The 8,967-nt window shown below is 34.2% G+C and overlaps 1 long non-coding RNA gene across 1 annotated transcript in view; it reads left to right on the top strand.

Moving 5' to 3' along the window:
- Window positions 1-7,167, top strand: part of LOC129145301 (uncharacterized) — a 164,274-nt gene extending 157,107 nt beyond the window's left edge. The window contains exon 3 of the long non-coding RNA XR_008550647.1: window positions 6,956-7,167. This is a non-coding gene — a long non-coding RNA (uncharacterized LOC129145301). The remainder of the gene's footprint in view (window positions 1-6,955) is intronic.
- Window positions 7,168-8,967: the final 1,800 nt, after the last annotated feature.

Below are 8,967 nucleotides of genomic sequence, written 5' to 3' on the forward strand. Positions count from 1 at the left end.
AACATTATCTACTCACAACCCAGTATCTGAAATTCACACATCTATCTGCTCACCTAGAATAGAAGCCTTATTATTATATCTTGAGACCCGAATGAATTGTCCTGACATTTGGTAGGTAGATGCTTAGAAATTTATTTGTTGAATGAATGAATGAATGGATGAACAAATAGATTTTATTTCCTAATAGGTTCACTTGCTTGTCTTTTTTTGTCATCCTTTTATTTATTTTCAGTTATGAGTGCATTAACTAATGCTTCTCAGAACTGCCAAATTTCCCTCTTAAATCTTACTTTGGAATTTCCTTACATTTTTTTCACTTAGAGCATTTTGGTATATAAAAAAGCTTTCAGAAAGCTTAAAAATGTTAAATATCAATTCCTAAAATATAGTCATGGCCACATTTTTTTATATATAATCATTTTGTAAATTATTTAATATATCACATTTCATTGTGGCATCTTAAATCTTTTTGAGAATGTTCTTGATTTACATCATATTTCCAATGATTTTATCTGTACCAAGCTTATTTTAGAATGACAAATCACAATTTTTAAATATTTTTGATGGAGCAACATACTAGTTTGCCTGGAAATAGACCGCATAATATCTATCTTGCTTTATTGCTTAATTGCTCTTATTTTGTGTTTAGTGAAATGTTATGCTGTTCGCCAAGAACCGAAGGTGAAGAGGAAAAAATAGCAAGAAACTCCTTGACAAAAACAAACAAACAACAACAACAAAAAAAAAAAACAGAGGAGAAAATTAACCAAAAGGCAAATCAAAACTAAGAATTTCACAGTAAAAACAAAATTATGAAGTCATTAGCATTGTATTACAATGAGTCGAAGTTAAAGAAACAATAAACGCTTCACTTGTGTAAATAAATGCATAGCAGTATCCTACTCTGGCAGACTTGAAATATAGGATAAGTAATTAACCTTCAGGTTGTCAGAATTGATATGTAGTCATCATCATTGTGTCTCCAGTGGTATAAAACCCAAAGGAAAACATAATTCTTGTTGCTGTCACTCTATTTGTGGCCCCAAATCACATGGAGAAAGTTTCCTTATCAACCCAAAAGGCTGCCTCTGAAAATTGATTTTTGTAGAATAGTATGCCAGTCGAAATGTCTTTTGAATGATAACATTTCAGAGTCCAGATTTAGGTATCACATCATTGCATACTGAAATCCAATTCATTTGTTTTAATGATCAGTTGAGACATTTTCTAAATTCTTGTGGTTGGTTGACCTATATTCAAAGTAATTACTGTGAGATTCTCAGGGATACCAAACCAATAACGGACCTCCACTATCAACTCTCCCAATTTGTATTCCTGCTTCAAATGATAAAGAAATCTCTAGTCCCCAAATTACCTTTATAAATTTCCTTTCCATACTTGGTATGGAAAGGGTTGATCAAATGAAGTTCAGCTTCTTATTGGGAATAAATTATCAGTTGGGTAAGAAATATAAGATGTTTATGTTGTTAATGTCCACAAACTGTGAGATGAGTATTTTCCTCTATGAACTTCCTGAAATTTTCTTAGTACTAATGTTCTTCATTTTAATTAATATTTTTTATCTTAAAAAATATTAGGACTTGTGTTCCTTTTGTATATATACTTAGAAACGCAATCTGAATGGCTTTGTCTTATTTGTTAATATATTCATAGTGATCAAGCTAAAATAAATCAGCAAGAAAAATCTTAACTTCTTGGAACAAATGTGTCCTCCTTGAAGACTCAATCAGGTATTAGTATGAATAACAGACTTTCTCTTTAAATACTGGATCTACTAATTCTTTTTAAGGAGAGCATACGAAGGTTTATTCATTTTTCATTAAAATATTTAAGTCTAGCATTGGTTGTTTTTTTAGTTACAATCCCATTGCAAGATAAGCAGACACAATGACCCCACCAAAGTATATAGAACCACAATAGAAAGTGACTAAAATAAATGCAATGTGAAAATATTTTTAAGATTTTCAGATAATCAGTAACATTTTAAAATTTTTATTTCTTCTTTGTAAGATAACAAGAACCACAAATTTGATTTGAAAAATGATTTGAGAGTAAGAAAAGACTTGTTTTATCTTGCCTGAGTAATAGATTTTTTTTCTTTTGCTGAATTCTCTGCGTGAATAACAAGAGTGGCAGCCATTTTCTCCCAGCTCAACATCAAAACCCCTTTCATCTGCTGTCTAAATGCAAACAAAGCAAACCTTCCACCAGGCCTTTCTTTCCAGATAAATTAAAACTCTCATGTCCTGGGGCCTAAATCAAGCCTACAGGCCTTCCCTAGATAAATCCGCTCTCAACCTGAAATCTTCTTGCCACACGTGCTCCTTGTAAGATAATTTTGCAGTAGCTAATCAATAATGCAACACTAAATTGCATTTAAATAAACATTAGCAGCCGCTCTTAATGAATAAAACCTCATCTGTAATTTGTCAAAGTCAGAAATACTGGACTCTTTTGATATTCATTGGAATATTGGAAATTGGAGCTTTGACAGGTTTTATGTACATTGCAATTAGTATTGTGTGTGTGCGTATGTGTGTGTGCACTAAAAATAGGCTTATTTTTATACATTCTGGATTGAATATAGTAGAACATACAACAGTTTCTAGACCGGTATTCATATGTATGCTACCACCCTGGTTAAAAATATATTGAGATAATCCTGCTTTCCATTGCAAATTATGAGGCAACCAAGTTGTGTGTACCTCATTTGAATTTCTGACTTTAGATGAAAAAACATAGAATTTTTTTTTTCTGAAATGATGAGGAAACTATTTGATTTGATATTACATCTATCGGTATTTTTATATTTTACTGAAGAAAGTCATCATTTAAGGAATTCTGGAGTAGTTATGGAAATTAAGAGAAAACATTGACTTTCAGGCTTAATATTTTAATTTATAAAAATCATTTTCTAAAAAATAGATTTTCAATATAGGTTATGAATGTTATAACAGGCTTAATAAGTATAATTCCCTGACATTCACTTTCGCTCTTCTACAGAATGCTGACTTAAGAAAAGTAAATGGTCATTATTTTTAAAAATACTTTAAACAAGGTTAGACAAAATGTTAGACATATGTTTGGCAAAATCTATGAGAAAGAATTTAAGACTACATCTATGCATTGTCATAACCTAAGTTGCCCTGTGATTAAAAAAAAAATCATATTTAACATCCTTTTCTAGATCTTAAATGTATTTTTACAGAGTAGAACATACATTTATAGTTACAATTAAGACAATTTAAAATTATAAAAAAGTGGTAACATTTTATTTTATAGGAACATCAAAACATTTAGTACTGGAACAAAATGAAATAATATTATATAAATATTTGCTTAAAGAAGAAAGCTGTTATTTAGGAATATCATTAAAATTGAAGCCTCTTTAATTTATATATTCTCTATATTACATCATTGGAGTAGAAAAACAAATGATCTTGTTTTACAGATGGAGAATTTGGATGTCAAAGAATTATGAGTTACTCAGTGAGAGCTACACCCAAGAATCAGAGTTCAAAATTTCCAATCAATTCTAATACCATTTTCCCAATTCACATGCCAAATGAACATTCAAAGATTATGACCAACATAGGTTAACAACAACAAAAATAATTTAGACTAAGAATGCATAGAAAAACCAACAGTGTCATTGTGACCCCTTAAAAAAATCTTTGAAATAGTCACACTTTAATGCTAATCGTTAGTAAAGACATCTCCAAATGACATGTTCAAAACAATTTAATTTAAACATGAAAAGATGATTAGTGTTCTAAAATGTTAACCTTTCTATCTGCCCCAACTCACAGTAACAGGTATTCTAATGTGCACCAATGGCATTCAATATGCCAGGCATCAAGAGACATGTCTATTGCAAGCACCAGGCAGCAGAGGAACGTATGCTAAAGTGTGTCCCACTCAAAGTTTAAGAATAACTGGTGATTCAGACAAGAAAACTTTACAGTGGGAAAATACTATGAACCAAACAAGTCTAGGTCTTGCTGCAATAAGGGGTGTCCCTCTTAACTTCTGGAGAAGGAAAATGGATGTAACAATACTTAGCACAACATAAAAATGGGAAGCTCTAATTAACACTCTGTTAAAATAATTTTAAAGGGCTCTGTAACCTTATGCGAACATCCTGAATTTTATGGTTGAGATAGAAGTAACCTAAAAAGATTTGTACTTCTGTCAAATATTTTTAAAAATTAATATTGTTTAAAAAACACAGATTTCAAATGTAAGAACTGAGCTGATAAAGCTCTTAGAAACACAAGTAAATTTTTATAACCTTAAATTGCATGATGTTTTCTTAGATACGAAAAAAAAAACCACAAGCAAGGAAAAAGAGAAGTAAATTTGAAATCATCAAAGTAAAAACCTTTGATTGTTAGGGGACACTATCAAGAAAATAGAAAGACAACCTACTGAATGGGTGAAAATTTTTAGAAATTATATATCTGAAAGGGACTTGTAACTAAAATATGTATAGAAATTTTACAATGCAATAATAAAAAAGCAAATCATCCAATAAGAATATGGGTGAAAGATTAGACAGCCACTTCACCAGAGATACACAAATAGCCAAAAAGCACATGAAAGGATATTCAAGATCATTTGGCATCAGGGAAATGAAAAACAAAACCAAATGCAGGGCCTCCCCGGTTGCGCAGCGGTTGAGCGCTGGGTTGCAAAGCTGCCTGCAGCCTCTGCAGCACCGGTTCGATTCCCGGCTGCTCCCCGGCCACCGGAGGAGGGTCCCACATGGCGCGCAGACCTCTCCTGCTGCCCGCTGCTCCCCTCGGCAGTGTATTTCGGTCCTTCTGCCTGCTCTGCTCCCTGCTCTGGCTCTGGTGAATTCTCTCACCGTCCAGTGCTTCTGACTGTACCCAGTGCTTGTATAAATAAAATAAATAAATCTTTAAAAAAAAAAAATGCAATAGTCCTTTCATGCTTACTAGTTTGGTTATAATTAAAAAGACAATAGTGACAAGTATTGACAAAGATGTAGAAAAATGGAACCTACATAATGATGATAAGAATGTAAAATAGTATAGCTTCTATGGACATTTGGAAAATTCCTCAAAAAGTAAAACATAGAGCTATCATATTACTGAGAAATTCTACACATAGATATATACCCAAGAGAAATGAAAACACATGCCCACCCAAAAACTTGTACACAAGTGCTAATAACATTATTCAAGTTAGCCAAAAAGTGTAAACAATTCAATTGTCCATCAACTGATTAATAAACTAAATATTTTATATCCATATTTTGAAATATTATACAACAATAAAAAGTATTGATACATGCTATGATATGGATGAATCTTCTACATTATGTCAAAGTCCTACACACACATGCAGACACAAAAATTTGAATAATGTATGATTTCATTTATGTTAAACATCCATAAGAAGCAAATCCATACAGACAGAAAGTAGATAAGTGGTTTCCAGGGGCTAGACAGAGGGGATAACTGGAGTGATTGCTAATAAGACGGGATTTTTTTTGGAGGGGGTGGTGGGAGAAAGCTGATGAAAATATTTAAATTAGATATAATGGTTGAACAACTGTGGTTTTTTATCAGTAATGAATCTAGAAACCCAGATCTAGCCAAGTATAAGTATTTAGAAGCTTGCAGTTAAGTGGAAAAGCACAGCAGTCAAACTGAGCAAAACCCTAGCTGCACCACTTACAAGCTATATGCCCAATTATTAATCTCTCTGTAATAAAGTTTTCTCATCTATAAGATGGGTTATAATTATAATACCTACCTTATGCAGATTGTGATGAGTTCTAAATGAGCTAATATAGTTAAAAGGTGGGCAGCATTTCAGAGATTTGACATCAGATTCAGAATGCCATGGCATTTACCCTGGTTTTTTAGTTAAACACATTAACTTGTTGCCCACAAATGACTCCAGGCCAGAGGATACCTAGTTATTGAACAAGCAATTTAACAGGGAAGGAAGGAGCATATCAAACATTTCTCATAGCAAGTAGATCATATATACCTTTTATGATATCTTAGGCATAGCTATGGGGAAACACTTTTAGCAGATTTCACTAGTTGTTCCTTAGGTGACACAAGTCACTAAAAACAGAACCAAATTTTACCGAAGGCAGCTCTGCCTCACTCTAAATCCATGGCCTTTCTATTATACCATGTCACTCTTCAGCAAATTCATCAAAAGGCTCTTTAAGGAACTAACAGGGTAACATTTTAAGCCTAACCACAGTTCTCCAAAATTGAAGCCAACCTGAGTCACAGGTGGGTGACTTCAATAGAGGTATATAACTAATTCTTCCTCGAGCAAGGGAAAGAATCCCCTGAGGATTATCAAGGATAGATTACGGAATTCTGCTGGGAGTTAAAGACTTGGCCTCCTGCACCAAGTTTAGTAATTGAATGTCTTGGATGAACTCACTTAACTTGTGGGTGCTGCATTTTTCCCAACTATGAAATGAGAATTACCAAATGAAGAATTTGGACCTTCAAACTCTCACTAGGTAATACAGAGAAGCTTCTCTGTCTGAAATTTCATAAATATCTATAAGAACTGTAAAGTGAAATACTAGGCATCAAAAAGCAAATTTAAATGACCTAAATATTGGATAAGTGCAGTATTTTCAAAATTATCTTAATGGTAAGGACTTTCTGTTTCAGGTTATTATAATTAATTTCTCATTTGGACAAAGTTGCTTTGTTTCTCTAATCCAAAATAAAGCAATGACACATTGTAGGGTAAGGAAAAATGTCAGGTTTTTCTGCCCTCCCGCTATCAGGATAAATGATGGATCCTTGTGGTCCTGAATGCATGCCTGATGGCGGGAACCTGGAATAGGGTGTGGGCATAGGTAGATGGGATTCACCTGGGCTAAGACTGTGCTTTTTTTTTTTTTTTTTTTTTTTTTTTTTTTTTTAAGGGCGGTGTCACAGGGACGCTGGCAGAAGCGAAGAAGAAGCCAAAAGAGAAGCCGAGAAAGAAGCAGCAGAAGCCAGAAGAGAAGCCAAGAGAAGGCCGGAGAGCCCAGATAGAGTGAAGACTTGCTGGGGGCTGGGAGGACTGCCAGCCTCCCGGCCCCCCAGCACCCCTGCCTGCCGTATGCCTGGTGAACCCCAATAAAAGACCTGCATAAAACCACTGAGGACTCTGATTCCTCTTTTACCCGGTCTGCTGGATCAGAAAACCTGCACTGTGGTCTTCTTCCCCCTTACACACATTTTATATAGTTACATTATCAAGAAGCAAACAAAATATTCAGCCATCAATAGTACATATATTCATCTCTGACTAACAATGTGATTATTTCTAGAAAAGTTACATCTCATGTAGAGACCTAAATTTTGAAGTATGAAATCTGTAATAGAACATTAAATAAAGGTCTAAAAATAATGGTAAGTAGTATGCAAGTCCTGATGGACTCAGCACTTTATAATATTGGTTTCCATAGAAATTGAATCAATAATAAATAATCTCAGAAGTAACAAAAGGGCTGCTGATGTGTAGGTGGTCACAGGAGAGCACTCTATACATCTACCCTCAGCAAATTAACGTTAGCACTTTTCCAAGTTCTTTTATGGAGAAGAAGGAAACTTTCTCCTACCTGTTTTTTATGGGTATATTCTATGGCTTTTATCTAGAAATTATTGGATATAGTAATTTTAGTTGTTCTTGGGGCTAGTTACTAACAAATCAACGTTACTGCTGGGTGACAAAATATACTGATAGATTATCAATGGAAATGCCCCATTTTCAAATAAAATGTCTTCAATTATGTGATCTATATATTTCCTATAAAAGAGTGCTAGGAGCAGTAATGAGAAATTCTTGATATACAGGCAATATTCCAAATAGAGTTTCTGAGGGCGCTGGGTATGTCACTAGCTCTCATCTCTCAGTTCCTTTAATCTCCCAAGCATCTTGGTGAATCCACCTAAATTCCACCTAACGTGCACAGGAGTCTTCTTGCCCAAGTCTCCTTATTCCAACCATTAAGCTTTTTCATGGGAAGAAGGCATTTGGTGACCAGGGACCGGTAATAGAGCAAAACAGTGGCTAGAGATACTCATTGGAGCCTGCAGGGAACAGCTGGGGAGGCTCTCGCCCTGAAATGGAGTGGGGCAGCTGGCAGGCTCTCTCTTCCTCTTTGTTGATTTTTTTTTTTTCTGTGCAGGGTGACATTCCCCACCCCCACATCATCCTTTTCTTGAAATCCTCTTTAATCCTCTTTTATAATGCATGCCTCTTTGGTGGGACAGAACTTTTCCACCTAGCAGAAGCGCCAACAAGAACCAGAACTGTGCTTCAACCTTATTTTAAAAAATCTGAATACTCTGGAGTTTATGCAAACCAAATGACCTGGGTTGCTCTGACCGTACTGATAGCCTTTCCATTGGTTCTGTAGGTTGTTCCCAAACTGTCCCTTCATCCATTTCACCAGCACTTAAATCTTTCAGTAGATAAGTACAAATTTCAAAAGTAAAAATGGTGACTAAAAGTATGTCTTTTATAGGAAATCAAATTCTTTTCTTCCTAAGTCTTCTTAAAACATCCTAAATTAATTCAGTAGTTGGTTAAAAAAGAAATGGAGGCCACTTATGGATATTCATTTGAAAATATTCCCTTTTTTTCAATTTATTATACCAACCACTTTAAAAAACTTTTTTAATACAAAGTTTCATGAGTCATTCTTATTTTACATGAAGCAGTGACATACTGCATCACTGGTTTTGCTAGTGAATAATTGACTAGTCAAATATGTTAAGAAATTGATGCCTATTAAACATCTTTATAATAGTATGCATCCTCCTTTAGGTTTAGGGCTATTTATTAATTTATTTATGCAGGGCTTCTCTGTGCAGATGGGACATCCCTTTTCAAGGGTTGTCTTGCATAGTAATGATGAGAAGCAAAACTAAAAATAACCATCACACA

The sequence above is a fragment of the Talpa occidentalis genome, unplaced genomic scaffold (genome assembly GCF_014898055.3).
Source record: "Talpa occidentalis isolate TD23 unplaced genomic scaffold, MPIMG_talOcc4v2.1, whole genome shotgun sequence".
Taxonomy (NCBI): Eukaryota; Metazoa; Chordata; class Mammalia; order Eulipotyphla; family Talpidae; genus Talpa; species Talpa occidentalis.